This window comes from Pituophis catenifer, unplaced genomic scaffold (genome assembly GCF_029215685.1).
Source record: "Pituophis catenifer annectens isolate HBS135680 unplaced genomic scaffold, rPitCat1.0.hap2 SCAF_9, whole genome shotgun sequence".
Lineage (NCBI taxonomy): Eukaryota > Metazoa > Chordata > Lepidosauria > Squamata > Colubridae > Pituophis > Pituophis catenifer.
The window spans coordinates 30077398-30097680 of record NW_027256889.1 but is presented as its reverse complement, the minus strand read 5'-3'; the positions used below and the strand labels follow the sequence as shown (position 1 = coordinate 30097680).

At 48.3% G+C, this 20283-nt stretch overlaps 1 protein-coding gene across 1 annotated transcript in view; it reads left to right on the top strand.

The window, feature by feature from the left end:
• CSF3R (colony stimulating factor 3 receptor) overlaps positions 1-20283 on the top strand; it is a 68743-nt gene that overhangs the window by 33404 nt on the left and 15056 nt on the right. The window lies entirely within an intron of this gene.

Here is a 20283-nt window from a genome sequence, read left to right as displayed (position 1 = left end):
AGGAAAGTGATAGCAAGACAAAGAATGCAGAAAGTGAGGATTCACATGCAAATTCCATTAGATTAAAACAGTTAGAGACCCCTCCCCTCAGTCCACTGTTGAATAAACCAATCCGCAGTGTGGAGATGTTTTGAGAATCGCAGGCTGAGAAGGTGATAAGAAGCTATTCTCAGGCATTGCTTGCTGGAGGCTCCGGAGCTGAGACAAAACAGATGGCCCTCCCCCGTTTCGTTCCCAGGAAGGTAAATCAAAGCACAGGCTAAACATGCACCAGGAAGATTATAAACTGAGGAATGCCTCCAGGCCCCCTCCCCACCAGAATGGCAGCACCCGGATAGGGATCTATGGGATCTGACATGCTACCTCCCTAGGAGAATGAGAAGTCCACCTGGAAAGGAAACAGAAGGGGAGATACAGAGCAATTGTTTAGTTAGGTTTATCAAGATATTGGGCATAAAATTGTCTCAGTAACATGGAGGCTCTGACATGTTTCTTAGCTACCCATTCATTTTGGGACGGAGGCAAGTGCTTCCAGGATACTAAGTATTGCATGGCACCATGGTGTGTGCGTGAGTCAGGGATTTCCTTGATCTCAAAGTGTTGTTCTCCTTCGACCATAATAGGAGGAGGTGGTGCCTGAGTGGGGAGATTTCTGGTTTCAGCAAGCTGCAGTGAAATACAGGATGCAGTTGCCTGAGGGTTTTTGGTAGTAGTAATTCAACTGTCACCGGATTTATAATCCAGGTAATGGGGAAAGGTCCTATGTATTTCGGTCCTAATTTCTTGGAGGGTTGTAAGGATTGTAGAAATTTGGTAGAGCGATAGACCCTGTCCCCTATTTTAAATGGTTTAGGTTCTGTTCATTTCTTATCAGCCTGTGCTTTGAACGGTGCTCTAGCATCACTGAGTGCTTTCCTTACTACCGGCCAGGTGTTTTGCAGTTGATGTATCCACTCCTTAAGGGAGGATATTGTGGGTTCTTCTGCTGGTAGTTCTGGCATTGGGTTGAATTCCTGGCTGGTGGCAACTCTAAATGGGGTGAATCCACTGCTGGAGTCCACTGCATTATTATAAGCAACCTCTGCAAAAGGCAAGAGGTTGGTACAATTATCTTGTTGGTAGTTGATGAAGCAACCTTAGATACTGCTCTAGAACCCCATTCATTCGTTCTATCCCCCTATTTGTTTGAGGATGATGACAGAACTCAGGCCTTGATCAGTCCCCAGAAGGTTTAGGAAAGCTCTCCAGAGCTTTGATGTGAATTGGAACACACACACACACACACACACACACACACACACACACACGAGCAGTGAGATATAATCCTCTGGGGGGCTCCGTACAATCAATATATCTGGTTTAGGAACATTTTGGCTAGATTTCTGACAGTGGGGATTTTCTGGCAAGGTATGAAGTGAACCTGCTTGGAAAACAGGTCTGTCACTACCCAAATGACAGTGTTTCCTACACTGTCCAGCAGTTCTACTATGAAATCCAGAGATCTCTCTCCATGGTGCTGATGGTTCGGCTACTGTTTGCAGTAGCTCTGGGGGTTTTTCTTGCCTTCTCATTGTGGCTACACAGACAAGATAACTGGCCACGTAGCTTTCTATGTCTTTCTTCAAGGAAGTCCACCAGAATTGCCTTTTTATCAAGTGCAGTGTTTTTACAAATTGAAAGTGGCCAGCTAGCTTTGAGTTGTGGCAGCCTTTCATGAGGTTGGGTCTCTGGCCAGCTGGGACATACATTTTCCCTCCCTTCCATCCATGCCAGGCCGTCTTTTAGCAAGCAAGTGTTTTTATGCGCTTGGAACCAGTCATCTATGAGGAGTGCCTGTTTGAATGCTTGTGTGGTAGCATTGTCAGTTGGTAGGTCCAGTTTTTCTTGTGCCCTGGTCATTACTTTAGCAGCTAGCTGGGAAGCTGGGAGCAAGAGCTTGACTGTCTCTGACTTGGTGCTATTGTACTGGGGCATTCTGGATAGGGCATCAGCTAGGAAGTTCTTTCCCCTAGGACAGCGGTTCTCAACCTATGGGTCACGATCCCTTTGAGGGTCGAACGACCCTTTCACAGGTGTCGCCTAAGACCATCGGAAAACACCAATAGAGTCTAAAGATTGAGCAACACTGATGTAACCCAACCCTGCCTTGGACCTTTAACATACGCGTCTTCCATTCAGCTTGAAGCCGGGAAGGCCGTACCATTCTTTGCAGGCATGGGGAGGCTACTGAAAGGCAGTGGGAAGATTCGTCTTCCCGGAAATGGATGCAGATGGAACCACTGGGTTGGATCTGGGTGCAGGATATATTTAAAAAGTCACCCTTCAGGAGAGGGAGGAGTTTGCCCGGGATAAGTTCTTAGCCTTCCCCCCCCCCACGTTGCTGAGTGGTAGAGTCCATTCTCCACCCCTTCTTTCTGTCTGGGCTTTCGGGAGGAGAGCTGCTGCTCCTGCTGTCACCGCTGCAATTGGCCATCGTTTCCCTTCCACTTGGCACCGTCGGTGGGTGAATGAGTTTGGGGGCGATAGAGTGCAGGCTGAGGATCCCCAAATGTCGAAGGGAAGAACTGGGGTTGGGATCCTCTCTTGGGTTCCTCTGGTTTGCTTGAAATGGAGGGCAATGTAGAGGCCAAATTTCTGGGTTCTTGCTTGCTTTAGAAGAAGAAGGGACCAGTTAGGATTAGGAAGTAGGGAAAAGTTGAGAGTTTTAGATCCTATGATAATGAGAGATTGCAAAAAAAGAAAAAAAAGGCAAAATGGCATTGTGTGGCATCCCAGGTTCTGGGCCTAGAAAATACTGAGGTTTCCTATTTGAAAAAGGATCAGTTCCTGCCTTTCAGCCAGGTGATCGCTTGTCAGCTTTGGATGGATTATTTAAAAAGTTAAAAAAATAAAATTGTAGAATTTTAAAGAGAAGATGTTAGGTGGCTATAAAATCAGGGCATCCTGTTTCATTGGGAAAGAGTGGATGGGGTCCATGCTGGTTCCTTGGCATGATATGTTTTTTAAAAAAGAAAAGAAAATGAAATTGGAGACTTCTGGTGCAGCTGTCAGGGCGGAAGATCGATGCGGCGCGAGCTCCGTGGTGCCGATCAATTTTCTTGAGTCTCCACGGCTTTTCTTTTGCCATTCTCAGCCCCGGAGAGGTTGGGGGAGCAGAGGGGCTTTTTTCGGAGGTGAGGAGAGGGAGTGCGACCCCCTCGCCATAACAAAACGCGAGCTCTGAGGATCCGGAGAACAGGAAGAGGGCCGCAAAATAGCGCCCCCGAAGCCAATGACGCTGCGGTTTTGACCGGCACGGGGAGACAGGACAGAACAAGACGGGATAAGAAGAAGAAGAAGGAAATTGGATTCTAAACTGCAGGGACTATGTAGCGACCCAAGAGAATAGCGGCAGCCCAGATTAGAAGTGAAAGAAGTTTTTACTCACAAAGCTTTTTGCGATCTCGCTGCTGTGGAATTGGAAGGAATCAGAAGTATGACTGAATTGGATTGTGTGTTGGTGATTATTGGAGTTAATGAAAGTTTTTAGCTGAGATAAGAACTGAATCTCAGCGGATAAAAGAACAGTATACTGTGAATTATTAACTTTATAAAGCTGGTGATGATTAGGGGGTAAATCTTTCTCCTAATCCCCCTTCCTACCTGGGAGTTCAGCGTGACAGTGAGCCCTTTCCTGATTATCTTAACTATCTGGACAAACTGATTTAAGATTGGAGACTAATGTCTTTTTGAAGATATAATTAACAACTAATATTGCTAATATTTATTAATTGTATATAATAATTGTGGATGAATTGATTGAGTATATAATTACCTATTTAGATTTACTATTTAATATAATTTGATATAATAATTTGTATATACAGATATATAAATTTTATTTAATTGTAGATATATAAGATAAAGTTGAATTGATATATGGTTATAAATATGGAAAACTGAGAGTATACACCAATAGGAGTGAAGCAAGGGAGAAAGTGGATTGATTGTGAAAATTTAAATAGACTACATAACACTAGTGTATGATAATTTGGAAAAGTTTCCTCTGTTTAATCAATGTCTACCACAGTAACCTCCACAAAAGTGATGAAAAAACATATAGCCTCTACAGTGGCATCTTCGCTGATAACAACACCTCCAGGGCTAAGAAAGTCATCTGAAAATCTACCAACATCAGAGAAACCAATCACAATGCAAGGAATGCAGATGATGTTCCAAAATATTCAAGAATTAATGGAGAAGAATCAAGAAGCCACGTCTAAAAATTTTGAGGACCTGAAAACCAAGATGAGTGAACTAAGAGGAGAGATGAAACTAATTAAAGAGACATTGGGAGAGATGAGAACAACTCTTTCTAAACATGAGGAGAGATTGATAGAGGTTGAAAAAACCACTGAAAGAGTTGAAACTCAGATAGATAAATGTGAAAGAAGATGTGCTCAAGCAGTTGGGAAACTCGAGGAGGAAGTAGTATTTTTAGAGATGGAGAAGTCTGCTTTCTTTTTACGTCTACAAAATGTGGTGGAGGACAGAGAGGAACAGCTGGAGGAAATCGTAGGAGAAGTGATTGCAGAAGTAGTGGGGAAAAAGAAGGAAGAGGTCTATGGTGAGATAGATGAAGCCTATTGTGTTTACACCAACTATGCGAGACGTCATAACTTGCCCAGGGAAATTCACATAAGACTTACCAAAAAGGCGCTCAGAGATGAAACCCTTCATAAGGCTAGGGACCAGAACATTACATACAAAGGACGGCAGATTACATTTCTAAAACAGATCCCTAGAAGGGTGCGAGAGCAGAAACAGAGTTACCAATTCATAACCATGCAATTAAGGAAACACAATGCGCCATACCAATGGTTACTACCTGAAGGGCTTTTGGTAACTTGGCAAGATCGGAAGATTAAAATCGAAAACATACAGGATGCACAAGAATTTTGTGAAAACTTTTTTGGACCTATTGAAAGTGAAAGAGACAAAGAAACAGTTAAAGAGAATCAGAGAGACCAGAAGGAGGAGTGGAGAAATGAGAGAGGAACACAAGTGCACCATGGAAAGGGGAAACGAGATGGGAGGAAGGTGGAGGAAGGAGAATTAGAAGAATACAGGATTGAAACTCATTTAGCAGCTAAAACTAAAGGGATCAATAGATAGAGATGGATCAAGGAGTGTGACTTTTGACAGTAAACGTCAATGGCCTCAATGCTCCGACAAAGAGGAGGCGTATACTAACCAAAATTGTGAAAACTAATGTGGATATAATTTGTATGCAAGAAACGCACATTAAATTGTCACAAGCTAAATTATTGAAATGCCCTAAAGCAGGGAAATTGTTTGTAGCGGCCTCAGAGGAGAGAAAGAGAGGCGTAGCAATGTATGTAAAGGAATATCTCTCCCCAAAACAATTTTTTGCAGATGAAGAGGGAAGAATATTAATATTAGAGGTGGAATTATTACAGAGTAAAGTTTTATTGACAGGAATTTATGCCCCGAATACTAAACACAAATCATTCTTCCAAAAAATACGAAGAGAAATCCGAGACTTGGACTATGAGCAAGTATGTTTTCTGGGCGACTTTAGCACAGTTGTTAATAGGACACAGGATTACAAAACAGGGGAAAGTAAAAAAAAAAAAAAAGAAATGGAGGACAAGATAGGAAGATTTTACCAGCCATTTATAACGAAATGAGAGAGGAATTAGGATTGAAAGATACATGGCGTGAGCACAATCCGACAAAAGAACAATTTACTTATTATTCCCCTAGACACAAATTGTGGTCCAGGTTGGACATGATTTGGATGACACAAGAACTTAACTCTTTAGTGGCAGAGATTAGAACTATGACGAATGATTGGGCGGATCATAATCCAGTATTTGCCATATTAAAGAAAGAGGGGAAAAATAGAAAGAGATGGATGATGAGATCAGAGATTTTAAAAGTGTTCTGTCCTAGAGAACAAATGGGACGCAGAGGCTCGGCTTTGCATAACACAACTCTTTATTTAATAACCAGTCAACTTCTAACTTGCATACAACAGAACAACAACAAGCCCAGCTGACAGCTGCTTAAATAGCAGTCTGTCAGTCGGAAGGAACCAATAGGATAACTGAGTTTTTCCCACAACGAGCCTGCTCGCATCCTAACCAATTAGAGCAGGGTGGCAATAGTGACGTCAACGGGTCGGACGTAACTCTGAGGACTTAACACCCCTTCCCACCCGAATGGCGCATGCGTAGTCCTCTAGGTACGCCGGATGATGCCGGCTCTGCCCTGATCTTCTCAGTTCAGGCGGGGCCGCCGTAGGAGGCGGAGTTGGAGCGACACTCTCCGGAACTTCAAGAGCTGGTACTGTGGTCGAAGCTGGAACCCTTGAGGACCTTGATGCATCAGGTGAGTGTACCGCTGAGGGCGAGTTGGGTGTAGTTGACCCATTGGGGACAGGCATAACTGGTGGAGAGTCTGGAGTGTTAACGTTGTCCAGTAAAGGTGCCTCCAGCCCTGGCAATGGATAAGCTGCGTCCGGAGTTCGTCGCCACAGTTGATTTATGTGTCACCGCCATACTCATCCATCGGTAAGCTGAATCCTGTAAAAGTATGGTCCAGTTAATTGGATAACAACTCCAGGGCACCATTTCACGTCGGAACTAAAGTTTTGGGCAAATACAGGATCCCCGACCGTGAAGGCCCGGACTGGGTATTTCGAGGTCTGCAATCTGTCAGGCGCGTACTCGGGATGCAGTCGATCCAGTGTTGTTCGTAGCCTCCGTCCCATGAGCAGCTCAGTTGGGCAAGCCTTGGTGACCGGGCAGGGTGTAGTGTGTTGTGCCAGCAAGTACTGACAGATGTTGTGGTGCCAATTGGATGGGCCCAGATGGCCCAAGGCCTCTTTGGCCGATCTCATGGCCCTTTCCACCAGGCCATTAGCGGCCAGATGGTAAGGAGCTGTGATGGTGTGGCGAAAGCCAAGCTTAGCCAAGAACAACTGGAAGGGTGCCGCGGTGAACTGGGGGCCGTTATCTGTTACTAGGGTGTCCGGCAGCCATGGGTCATGAACAGCCCCTTTAGGACACGGATCACTGCCTCGGTGGTCGTGGTGGTCATTAGAGTCAGCTCTACCCATTTAGAGTAGGCGTCTACTGTGATCAGGAAATTTCGTCCCCGAAACGGGCCAGCAAAATCTAGATGGATACATGCCCAGGGTGCTCTAGGGGCTTCCCAGTCATGGATGGGCGCTGCTGGGGGAGCCGGCCGGAACAGCTGACATGGAGCACAGGCTGCCACCCAGTTCTCAATTTCATGGTCCATGCCGGGTCACCATACATAGCCGCGGCCCAGGGCTTTCATATGGGCAATGCCAGGATGAGCCTCATGGAGGTGCGCAAGAACCTGGGCCCTCAGCGGGGGAGGAACTACCACCCTGTCACCCCATAGAAGGCATCCCTTGAGTACAGACAATTCATGCTGCCTCCGGAAGAACGGCACAAACTCAGGCGGAACCAGCCCTTTTGGCCAGGCCCTGTGCACCCAGTCGATCACACAAGCAATGACAGGGTCACTAGCGGATGAGACCCTAATGTCCGAAGTGGACAAGGGGAACTGCTGTTCCTCAACCAAAAGGACAGTGGCAGTAGGGGCAGGGTCCCGAACAGGAACTGGCAAAGGACAGCAGCTAAGGGCATCCGCGTGCCCAATAGCCAAGCCCGGCCGATAGTGCAGTTCATAAGAGTAGGCAGACAAAAACTCAGCCCATCTAGACATGTGGGGGGAAAGGATCAATGGTGTTGCGGTGGTCGCTGGCCAGTAAACCCAGAAGGAGCTTATGGTCGGTGACTAAATGGAAGAAACGTCCATAGACGTAGTCATGGAAATGCTTCACTCCGGCGACAGCCGCTAAAGCTTCCCGCTCCAATTGACTATAGTTCCTCTCAGGGGCTGAGAGTGTGCATGAATAAAAAGCAATAGGGGCTTCGGTGCCATTAGGAAAAACGTGACTCAAGACCGCCCCCGCGCCATACGGGGAGGTGTCACAAGTCAGCGAGAGGGGAAGGCCAGTATCGTATTGGACGAGAACAGACCGTGATGTCAGGGCATCTTTGACAGCCCAAAAGGAGGCGGCAGCAGCCGGGCTTCAATGCCAAGGCGCATTGGAATCCAGGAGTCGATGCAAAGGCTCGGCTATGGACGGCTTATGGGGAATAAAAACAGCATAAAAATTGAGCAGGCCCAAGAAGGCCTGCAATTCCGCCTTATTCGTCGGGGTGGTGGCGTCCCGAATAGTGGCCACCTTAGATGGGGTGGGATGTATCCCCCGGGCATCAATCAGGAACCCGAGAAACTCAACTTGAGGAACCCCAATGGTGCATTTCTCCCTCTTAAACCTAAGTCCAGCAGTGCGCAGGTGCAATAAGATGACTCGTAACTTAGAGGCTAGCTCCGAGTTGTTAGAAGCAGAAACGAATATGTCATCAAAATACGGCACCACCCCAGGGATGCCTTGCAAGAGCCTTTCCATCAGGCTCTGGAAGATCCCCGGGGCGACGCAAACTCCAAATTGGAGTTGGGTGCATTTAAATGCACCCCAGTGCGTGATGATGGTTTGAGCCAAAACCGTAACTTTGTCGACTGGAAGCTGCTGGTAGGCTTGCAATAAATCTAATTTGGTGAATATTTGCCCATGGCCGAGGGAGTGAAGTAAGTGTTGGACGACAGGGACCAGGTAAGGGTTGGCCTGCAACGCCCTATTGAGGGTGCACTTGTAATTAGCGCAAATTCTAATAGACCCATCCCTCTTAAGGGGAATCACTATCGGGGTCTCCCAATTGGAATGATCAACGGGCACCAATATTCCTTGAGCCACCAGCTTATCTAATTCCCTATCAACCTGTGGTCGGAGAGCCAGCCGCACCCTTCGAGGTTTAAGGCGGATTGGCGCCATCTGGGGATCCAAATTGAAAGAGATTGGGCGCCCTGTATATTTACCCAGGCCATCAGCAAACACATCAGGAAACTCGCAGGCCAACACGGCTGTAGCGTCAGAAGCAGTTGAATGGACACCGGAGACGTTGAGATTCAGTGCGGCAAACCAATCGAGCCCTAGAAGGCTCAGGAGGTCGGCCTTCACTATGATTAAAGGCAACTTGCTGAAAAGAGCCTTGATAGTACAGTGGTCTAAAGCACCCTGTTATTAAGAACAGCTGCCTGCAATTACTGCAGGTTCTAATCTCGCCAAGGCTCAAGGTTGACTCAGCCTTCCATCCTTTCTAAGGTAGGTAAATTGAGGACCCAGTTGTGGGGGCAATAAGCTGACTTTGTATAAATATACAAAAGAATGAAGGCTATTGCTTAGCACATTGTAAGCTGCCCTGAGTCTCCGGAGAAGGGCAGCATATAAATCAAATTTTAAAAAAAATGCCTCATAAGACACATGGAAGGTGTCACAGCCAACAGTTGGGATGGCCCGTCCCTGGTAATCTTTGAGAGACAGGGGACAGGGTTTGAGGCACCGTTTAGAAGCATGGGGCAGCAGCCGGGAGAGCGTTGACCACGAAATCAGGGACCTGGAAGACCCGGTATCGACCTCCATCCGGCAGGCAGCGCCTTCCAAGGCGACGGTGAGGTAGATCTTTTTAATTGACGTTGTGGAAGTGGCGTGGTTCACTGCGATGTCACAGGGTTCCTCAAGACGGAATACGTCGTAGTGTTCAGTGCGGTGCGCCACCTTCCTGCCCGGGCGACGGTTCCACGAGTTGTCAGACGGAACCATGGTGGTGGGAAGAGCCGCTTTACAGACCCGCGACAGGTATATGGCGGCAGATGGCAGTTTTAAAGCGACAGTCCGCCCTATTGTAGTCTCTGCCGCAGCCCAGGCAATTGCCAGAGGGTGATTTTCCCGTAGGCAGTCCCATCTTTCGTCGGTTCGTCTTAAGACGACTTACCGCCCCGTCCTCCTCAGATGACTCATCTGTGTCAGAAACCTCACAGTGGACGGAGGAGGAGGGGTTTCCGGCAGCCGCAGTGCTGGTCTGAAAGCGTTGGATTTCAGCAGCAGACCAGTCGGACATTTCCGCTGCCCTAACCTCGTCCAGGGCTGTTTGAAGGGTGATGTCCAAACGGGCCAGCAATCGCCGTTGGAGCTTTAAATCTCTCACGCAGCACACTAACTGGTCCAGCAGCATTTCATCCAGCTCACGGAACTCGCAGTGCAGGGCGGCTGACTGTAGGGAGGCCATATAATCGTTGACAGATTCCCCTGCCTTCTGTGCCCTTTGCCAAAAGGCGTGGTGCCGTGCGATGCGGGATGGAGCCGGGGAGTAATGTTTTTTCAGTTTATCAAGCAACATCTCCCACGGCACATCAAAAACCTGCTGAGGAGCTGCCAGGGCCCTGGCAGTTCCAAAAATGTCGCTCCCACATGAGCTAAGGAAGTAGCCCCGTTTCCATGCACTTGACAGACCTGTCAGGTCATTCGCTTGGAGGAAACACTCGAACCTCTCTATATACGTGTCCCACGTCTTCGACGCTGGCACGAATGGGATGAAAGCCAGCAAGAAGGTGGACATGGTGAATAAACACTGGAGTTGTGATCCTGTAAGCGACGTTCTGTCACTCGTAGCTTAAGGCACCTGTAGCTGAGGCGGCTCAGCTCTGAGATCACGGCGTTGCAGCCGACACCTCAGGACAATCCCATCCTCATCGCCACTTGTTCTGTCCTAGAGAACAAACAGGATGCAGAGGCTCGGCTTTGCATAACACAACTCTTTATTTAATAACCAGTCAACTTCTAACTTGCATACAACAGAACAACAACATACCCGGCTGACAGCTGCTTAAATAGCAGTCTGTCAGTCGGAAGGAACCAATAGGATAACTGAGTTTTTCCCTCAACGAGCCTGCTCGCGTCCTAACCAATTAGAGCAGGGCGGCAACAGTGATGTCAACGGGTCGGACGTAACTCTGAGGACTTAACAAAAAGAGACTGAATTTATACAAAAGCTCAAGACAGAAATACCCCTTTTCTTTCAAGAGAACATGGTGGGAATGAACTGGGAATGCCACTTCAAATAATTTGGGACACTGCCAAAGTCTTTATAAGAGGTCTTAGTATTAAATATATGGCCACTAAACACAAAAAAGAAGAACAAGAAACGGGTGAGTTAATAAGTAAATTAATAAAAGCTGAGGAACAATTACAAGACAACCCATTTTCTGTAGGAGCAAAAGAACAGATAATATTACTAAGACATCAGCTTAATCTCTTGGAATTGGATAAATTGAAAGATAAGATAAAGGCAGCAAAACAAAAACACTTTGAATCAGCTAACAAACTGGGAAGATGGCTTACATTTAGATTAAAAAAAGAAAAACAGATTAGACGAATTGACCAATTAGAAGACAAGGAAGGGAACCTAATAAAAGACAAAAAAGGGAAAGAAAAAATTGCAGTGGATTTTTATAAAGAATTATATAAAAGAGAGGAGATTCCAATAGGTGCGATAAAAAATTATATAGAGAATTCGGATTTACCCAGGATACCTAACTTAACAAAAGAAATACTAGAAGAGGAAATTACTTTAGCGGAGATTGAAAAAGCAGTAAAGAAACAGGGGAATCTGAAAACGCCTGGCACAGACGGGCTTCCAGCGGAGTTATATAAAACAATATTTGAGGTTATGGGAGAACATATGAAAGATCTATTTAACGAAGTCGCTGGGCTGAATCGGGATGTATTCACACATAAGCACTTTACCAGCGGTGGGGACCCGACCATCGGACCAACTGCCGTGAGAGGGTGGTTTTTTTGGACCTGATCCCTGGACACTGGATATACTGACACTATTGCTGCCACTTCACCACAAATGGGGGCGGACCAGCTGACCTAATCACCGTGAGAGGGTGGTTGGATCGATTTTCCCCCTTGGATTGTGGTCGTTGTGGATTGTGACTGTGTCCTCTGTTGTGAGGGGACAGTGGACTTGGTCCTGTGAATTATGTGTGAGATTCCCCATTTCCCTACCTTCTTCCCTGTCCTTTTAGGACCCTTAGGATATGGTCATGGCGAGCCACTATGATCAAATTGTACTCAGCAGCGGAGCTTCTTGGTCTGCGAGACTCCCCCCTCTCGCAGGCTTGGCCCTCCACTCTATCGAGGGCCTACCTCGATGACGGGCTTTGGAACCCCGAGAGGTGGCATGTCGCAAAGAGGGGGTTGCGGGGTTTTTTAAAATTGTCTATGTCTAACCTTTTAAGGGGTTTGGGGAGGGGGGAGGGGGGTGGTATTGGAATTAGGGGCGTGGGTTTGGGGGATAACCCACCAAGGGGAGGGTCGGGCCCGGCCACGACGCGCGGCGGGGCGGGTGGGGGACCCGGGGGCAATGGAGGGGGTTGAGCTTGTTCGGACTGTGTTTTTACCATCAGTACTGTGAGTGGGAGGGGTAGATATGGCGGGAGCAGGGGGCCATATCATGTTAAGGGAGCACGCACCCGCTGTCTCCAAGCGGTAGGGTGCTCCGGCCCCCAAGGCTCCACCCGTTTGCCAGGTTGCACAGATCCTCACGGCCCGGGCCTTCGTCTGATGTTGTGCAACGCCAGGTCCGTAGTAAATAAAGCCCCCCTCATCTGTGATCTTGTTCAGGAGGGGGGAGCGGACCTGGCGGGTATTACGGAGACCTGGTTGGGCCCGGAGGGAGGGGTCCCTCTGGTAGAAATGTGCCCACCAGGCTTCCGCGCATTCCATCAGCCGAGGTCACAAGGGAGGGGCGGGGGAGTAGCGGTTATTATTAGAGAAGGCCTTAGGCCCAGGGAGACCACTGTACCTCAGACAGCTGGTTGTGAGTCCCTCCTTGTGAAGTGGGGCCATGGGGTTCAGATGGGCTTGCTGATCACGTACCTGGCTCCCTGCCGCGTGGCAGCAACCCTGCCTGAGCTACTCAACGTTATTGCTGCGGTGGCGGTTGATACCCCCAGACTTATGGTCATGGGGGATTTCAACCTGCCGTCCGTGGGCGAGACGTCTGAGGTGGCTCGGGAGTTCATGGCTTCCATGACGGCCATGGATCTGACCCAACTAATTCATGGCCCTACGCACACTGGGGGAAACACACTGGACTTGCTTTTTGTCTCTGGACAGTGGTTGAGTGATCTTGAGATAGGGGATGTAGTCATCGAGCCCTTGTCATGGTCAGATCACTCTCTCCTTCGCCTTGACCTTCGTACCGCGGCACCCCGCTGCAGGGAGGCGGAACCGATAAGATGGTACCGCCCCAGGCGCCTGATGGAACCCGATAGGTTCCAGACGGAGCTTGGGCCAATTCCTGAGGTTCTGGCTCACGCCTCGACTGGAGACCTAGTGGCCGCCTGGGATAGGGCGGCCGCTGGGGCCCTGGATCGAGTCGTGCCTTTGCGGCCTCTGACCCGGCGCGGATCTTGCCTTGCTCCTTGGTTTACCGAGGAGCTGAGGGAGATGAAGCGCCGGAAAAGACGCCTAGAGAGTAGTTGGAGAGCTAGTCTTTCTGAATCGGACCGGACACTGGTTAGATCCCATATTAGGACTTACCTAGTGGCGATAAAAGCAGCAAAATGTACGCATTTTGCTGCTCTTATTGCGTCATCAGATAATCGCCCGGCCGCCCTGTTTAGGGTGACCCGCTCCCTGCTCCACCAGGAAGCGCGGGAGGACCCCTTGGAGGGAAGAGCCGAGGACTTTGTTCAGTATCTGTATGACAAAATCACTCAGATTCGGGAAGGTCTGGACTCTGACTGGGTAGATCCAGCGAGAGTGACGGAGGCAGGTCTTGAGACTGTTATCTGGGATGAGTTTGATCCTGTGACCCCAGATGACGTGGACAGGATTCTGGGTAGATTGAACGCGACCACATGTTTGTTGGACCCGTGTCCCTCCTGGTTAGTGCTGGCTTCCCGGGAGGTGACGCGAGGCTGGCTCCAGGGGATTATAAATGCTTCATTGGGTGAGGGTGTCTTCCCCGCCGCCCTTAAGGAGGCGGTGGTGAGGCCCCTCCTCAAGGAGCCTTCCCTGGACCCGGCAATATTGGCTAATTATCGTCCAGTCTCCAACCTTCGTTTTGTGGCGAAGGTTGTTGAGAGTGTGGTTGCGGGACAGCTTCCCCAGTACCTGGATGAAGCGTCGTATCTGGATCCGTTCCAGTCGGGTTTCAGGCCTGGATACAGCACGGAAATGGCATTGGTCGCGTTGGTTGATGATCTCTGGAGGGCTCGGGACAGGGGCTGCTCCTCTGTCCTGGTCCTGTTAGATCTCTCAGCGGCTTTTGATACCATCGACCATGGTATCATGCTGCACCGGTTGGAAGAGTTGGGGGTGGGAGGCACCGTACTAAGGTGGTTCTCCTCCTTTCTCTCCGACCGGTCGCAGTCTGTGTTGACAGGGGGGCAGAGGTCGACCCCGAGGCCCCTCATATGTGGGGTGCCACAGGGATCGGTCCTCTCGCCCCTCTTGTTCAACATTTATGTAAAGCCGCTGGGCGAGATCATCCGTGGTTTTGGGGTGGAGTACCATCAGTACGCTGACGACACCCAGCTGTACATCTCCACCCCGGATCACCCCAACGATGCCCTTGAAGTGATGTCCCAGTGCCTGGAGGCCGTACGGATCTGGATGGGGAGGAACAGGCTCAGGCTCAACCCATCCAAGACCGAGTGGCTGTGGTTTCCGACGTCCCGATATAGTCAGCTAATGCCATCGCTGACTATTGGGGGCGAATCATTGGCCCCCACGGATAGGGCTCGCAACTTGGGTGTCCTCCTGGATTCACGGCTGTCGTTAGAAGAGCATGTGACGGCCGTGTCCGGGAGGATTTTTCATCAGGTTCGCCTGATCCGCCAGTTGCATCCCTATCTAGATCGGGACTCCCTACACACAGTCACTCATGCCCTCGTTACTTCTCGTCTGGATTACTGCAACGCTCTCTACATGGGGCTCCCCTTGAGGTGCACTCGGAGGCTCCAACTGGCGCAGAGTGCGGCCGCGCGGGTGGTGATGGGAGCGACATGGAGTTCCCATGTGACACCTCTCCTGCGCGAGCTGCACTGGCTCCCGGTGGTCTTCCGAGTGCGCTTCAAGGTTCTGGTTATCACCTTTAAAGCGCTCCATGGCTTAGGACCTGGTTATTTACGGGACCGCCTGCTACCACCAATAGCCTCCCACCGGCCAGTACGCTCCCATAGAGAGGGGCTCCTCCGGGTGCCGTCGGCCAAACAATGTCGGCTGTCGGCCCCTAGGGGGAGAGCCTTCTCTGTGGGGGCACCTACGATTTGGAACGAGCTCCCCCCGGAGATACGTAGGATCCCGGATCTGCGCACCTTCCGCCGCGCGCTTAAGACTTTTCTATTTTATCAAGCTGGCCTGGCCTAAATCTTCCCCCTTTTTAAATGTGGAAATTTTAAATTTTTAAATTTTAAATTCGTCTTTTTATAGGGGTATGGGTAAGGCATTTTAAATTGGGGAGCCATTTTTAGATTTAATTCTGTTTTAAACGTATTTTAATTGTTTATATTGTATGTTTTTTAACTTTGGCTGTGCACCGCCCCGAGTCCTTCGGGAGAGGGGGCGGTATAAAAATCTAATAAATAAAATAAAATAAAATAAAAGCAGAAATCCCCCGCTCATGGAGAGAGGCTAATATTAGTTTAATTCCTAAAGAAGACCCCCCTTCAACAGATATAAAAAACTACAGACCAATATCTCTTCTGAATTCAAATTACAAAATTTTTACCACAATCTTAGCAAACAGATTAAAAGGATTTCTGAATGAATTTATACAAATCGACCAAAATGGATTTTTACCATCACGACAATTACGAGATAATATGAGAGTCATGTTAAATGTATTGGAATATTATGAAGAATACCCAGGCAAACAGGTCGCACTAGTTTTTATAGATGCCCAGAAGGCATTTGATAGAGTCAATTGGGAGTTTATATTACTACAGCTAGAACACATGAGCTTTGGACAGAGGTTTATAAACGCAATCAAAGCTATCTATTCTAAACAAATGGCCAGACTACTAATAAATGGGGACTTGACAGAAGAATTTTTTATTGGTAAAGGCACAAGACAGGGCTGTCCTTTATCCCCTTTACTCTTCATTTTATCATTAGAAACATTATTGCGTAAAATAAGGAACGAAGAAAGGCCTTAGAATTGGACAACAGGTATATAAAACCCAGGCCTTTGCGGATGATATGGTTTTTATCTTGGAAGAGCCCATAGAATCTTGTTTATATCTACTAGAGACAATTGAAGAATTTGGGGCGGTAGCAGGGTTACTAATTAACAAAAAGAAAACAAATATACTAACTAAGAATATTTTAGAAGAACCTAAGAAAGGCTTACAGGAGGTAACTGGATTAAATGTAGTTAATAAAGTTAAATACTTTGGCTAACCAGCAGATGTTCGAGCATACAGGAGGACAATTATAATAAACTATTAATTCAAACAAGAAAAGATTTAGACAAATGGGGCAAAATACAACTTTCACTCCTAGGACGAGTAACAACAGTTAAATCCTACGTTTTACCGAAGTTTAATTTTTTATTTCAAACCGCCCCAGTGAATCTACCTAAAAAAATTTTCATGGAGTTAAACCAAATAATAACTAAATTTATCTGGCAGGGGAAGAAACCACGGATTAAAAGAAAGATGATGCAAGAGATAAAAGAAAGAGGAGGCCTAGGTCTACCATGTTGGGAGAACTACTACTCGGCTGCTTTATTAGCCTGGGTAAAAGAATGGATTACCTTAGGAAATAGCCGTCTTCTTAAAATAGAAGGTTTTGACCTACAACAAGGTTGGCATAAGGCACTTTGGCGTGATAATACCCTACAAAGCAAATGGTTCACCCGACATTATATAAAAAATATCTTAATTCAAAACTGGGAAAAAGTTAGTAAAAACTACTCTACTAAAACACCATGCTGGATAGCACCTTTAGAAGCAGTGACATACCCCAAACTTTATAACCCTGCGAAAAAATTAATATATAAGGATTTGTTGAACATACAAGGGAAATTAAAATCGAAACAGGAATTAAATTCATAAGGGTTGCAAGTGGACTGGTGGACCTACCTACAGATCCAATCTAAATATTAAAAAGATAGAGATGGGAAAAGTATTAATGGTGAGTTACAAGAATTAGACGAAATTCTGATGGGTCAAGAAAAAGGCATGATTTCGAAAACTTATAAATTGCTCATGAGAATAGAGATAGATGAGGAAATAGTTAAGGAATCCAATACATTTAGAAAAATGGCAAGAGATTTGGTGGGGGAATATGAAATTAGTTGTGTCTACGGCTTATAAAGAAAATATTTACAAGATGATATACAGGTGGCATATTCCCCCCGACAGACTGGCTAAAATGTTTACGGGACAGTCCGCTGAATGCTGGAAATGTGGGTGGGAGCATGGCACTTATTACCATCAGTAGTGGACGTGCCCGAAAGCAGTAAAATTTTGGGGGACAATAAAAAAATGGCTTAACGAGATTTTAATGCAAAAGATTGAATGGCGACCAGAGACATGCCTGCTCGGTTCCAAGCCGGAAAATATTAAAAGAGACTTATGGTATCTTGCACTACACATTATCACAGCAGCAAGATTGGCGTATGCTCAACTTTGGAAAAATCAAAATATCCCAACAGAGGAGGCAATTATAAAGAAGATTTTAGAATGTGCGGAAGCAGATAAATTGACTAAAAAACTAAAAGACAGAGACCAAACACAAACATGTTTATCTTGGGAAAAATTTTATAAGTGGTTAGAGGAGAGGAAATTATAACCCACACTAGATGAGGAATTGTATATTTATTTATTTATTTATTTATTTATTTATTTATTTATTAAATTTTTATACCGCCCCCTCTCCCGAAGGACTCGGGGCGGTGAACAGCCAAGATTAAAAACACACAATACAAATATTAAAATGCATTAAAACAGAATTAAATTATCTTAGGCTTCTCCAATTTTAAAACCCCGTTACCCATAAAATTCACCAATTAAAAAAATTTTAACCCAGCCCGGCTTGCTGAAACAGAAAAGTCTTCAGGGCCCGGCGGAAGGTCCGGAGATCCGGGATTAGTCGTATCCCTGGGGGCAGCTCATTCCAGAGGGCGGGTGCCCCCACAGAGAAGGCTCTTCCCTGGGGGGTCGCCAGCCGACATTGCCTGACAGACGGCACCCTGAGGAGACCCTCTCTGTGGGAGCGTGTTGGCCGGTGGGAGGTTATCGGAGGCAGAAGGTGGTCTCGTAAATAACTGGGTCCTAAGCCATGGAGCGCTTTGAAGATGAGAACCAACACCTTGAAGCGCACTCGGAAGACCACTGGAAGCCAATGCAGCTCGCGCAGGAGAGGTGTCACGTGGGAGCGCCATGCCACCCCCATAAGTACCCGCGCGGCTGCATTCTGCACCAGTTGGAGCCTCCGAGTGCTCCTCAAGGGGAGCCCCATGTAGAGAGCATTACAGTAGTCAAGGCGGGAAGTAACGAGGGCATGAGTGACCGTGCATAGGGAGTCCCGATCCAGAAAGGGGCGCAACTGGCGTATCAGGCGAACCTGATAGAAAGCCCCCCTGGCCACGGCCGTCAAATGCTCTTCTAAGGACAGCCGTGCGTCCAGGAGGACACCCAAGTTACGCACCCTCTCCGTGGGGGCCAATGTCTCGCCCCCAATAGTCAGCGATGGCACCAGCTGACTATATCGGGACGCCGGCAGCCACAGCCACTCAGTCTTGGAGGGATTGAGTCGGAGCCTGTTCCGCCCCATCCAGACCCGCACCGCCTCCAGGCACCGGGACATCACTTCAAGGGCATCGTTGGGGTGGTCTGGGGTGGAGATGTACAGCTGGGTGTCATCAGCGTACAGATGGCACTGCACCCCAAAACCACGGATGATCTCGCCCAGCGGCTTCACATAAATGTTGAACAGGAGAGGCGAGAGGACCGACCCTTGTGGCACCCCACAAACCAAGTGCCTTGAGGTCGACCTCTGCCCTCCAGCCAACACAGACTGCGACCTGTCGGAGAGATAGGAGGAGAACCACCGTAAAACAGTGCCTCCCACTCCCAACCCCTCCAACCGGCGCAGCATGATACCATGGTCGATGGTATCAAAAGCCGCTGAGAGGTCTAATAGGACCAGAACAGAGGAGCAACCTCTGTCCCGAGCCCTCCAGAGATCATCAACCAACGCGACCAATGCCGTTTCCGTGCTGTACCCGGGCCTGAAGCCGGACTGGAACGGATCTAGATAGACGGTTTCCTCCAGGTACTGCGGGAGCTGTCGCGCAACCACACTCTCAACAACCTTCGCCAGGAAGCGAAGGTTGGAAACTGGACGATAGTTTGCTAAAACAGCTGGGTCCAGAGAGGGCTTCTTGAGGAGGGGCCTCACCACCGCCTCTTTCAAGGCGGAAGGCAAGAACCCCTCGCTCAAGGAAGCATTTATAATCCTCTGGAGCCAGCCTCGTGTAACCTCCCGGGTAGCCAGCACCAACCAGGAGGGACACGGGTCCAATAAATATGTGGTTGCGTTCAACCTCCCCAGCATCCTGTCCACGTCCTCGGGAGTCACAGGGTCAAACTCATCCCAGATAACCGTCTCAAGACAGACCTCGGACAACCCGCCTGTACCTACCCAGTCGGAGTCCAAGCCTTCCCGAATTTGAGCGACTTTATCGTGCAGATAATGCGCAAAATCCTCAGCACGACCTTGCAAGGGGTCTTCCCGCGCTCCCAGATGGAGAAGGGAGCGAGTCACCCTAAACAAGGCAGCTGGGCGATTTTCTGCCGACGCGATAAGAGCGGAAAAGTAATTACACTTCGCCGCCTTTATCGCCACTAAGTAGGTCTTGATATAAGACCTCACTAGTGTACGGTCAGATTCGGAGCGACTGGCCCTCCAACTACTCTCTAGGCGTCTTTTCCGGCGTTTCATCCCCCTCAGCTCCTCGGAGAACCAAGGAGCTGGGCAGATTCGACGCCGGGTCAGAGGCCGCAAAGGCACGACCCGATCTAAAGCACCAGCGGCCGCCCTATCCCAGGCGGCCACCAGGTCCTCAGTCGAGTCGCGTGCCAGAGTCTCAGGAAATGGCCCAAGCTCCATTCGGAACCTATCAGGATCCATCAGGCGCCTGGGGCGGAACCACCTAATTGGTTCCGCCTCCCTGCGGTGGGGCATAGCGGTCAGGAAGTCAAGTCTAAGGAGAGAATGGTCTGACCATGACAAGGGTTCAATAACTATATCCCCTG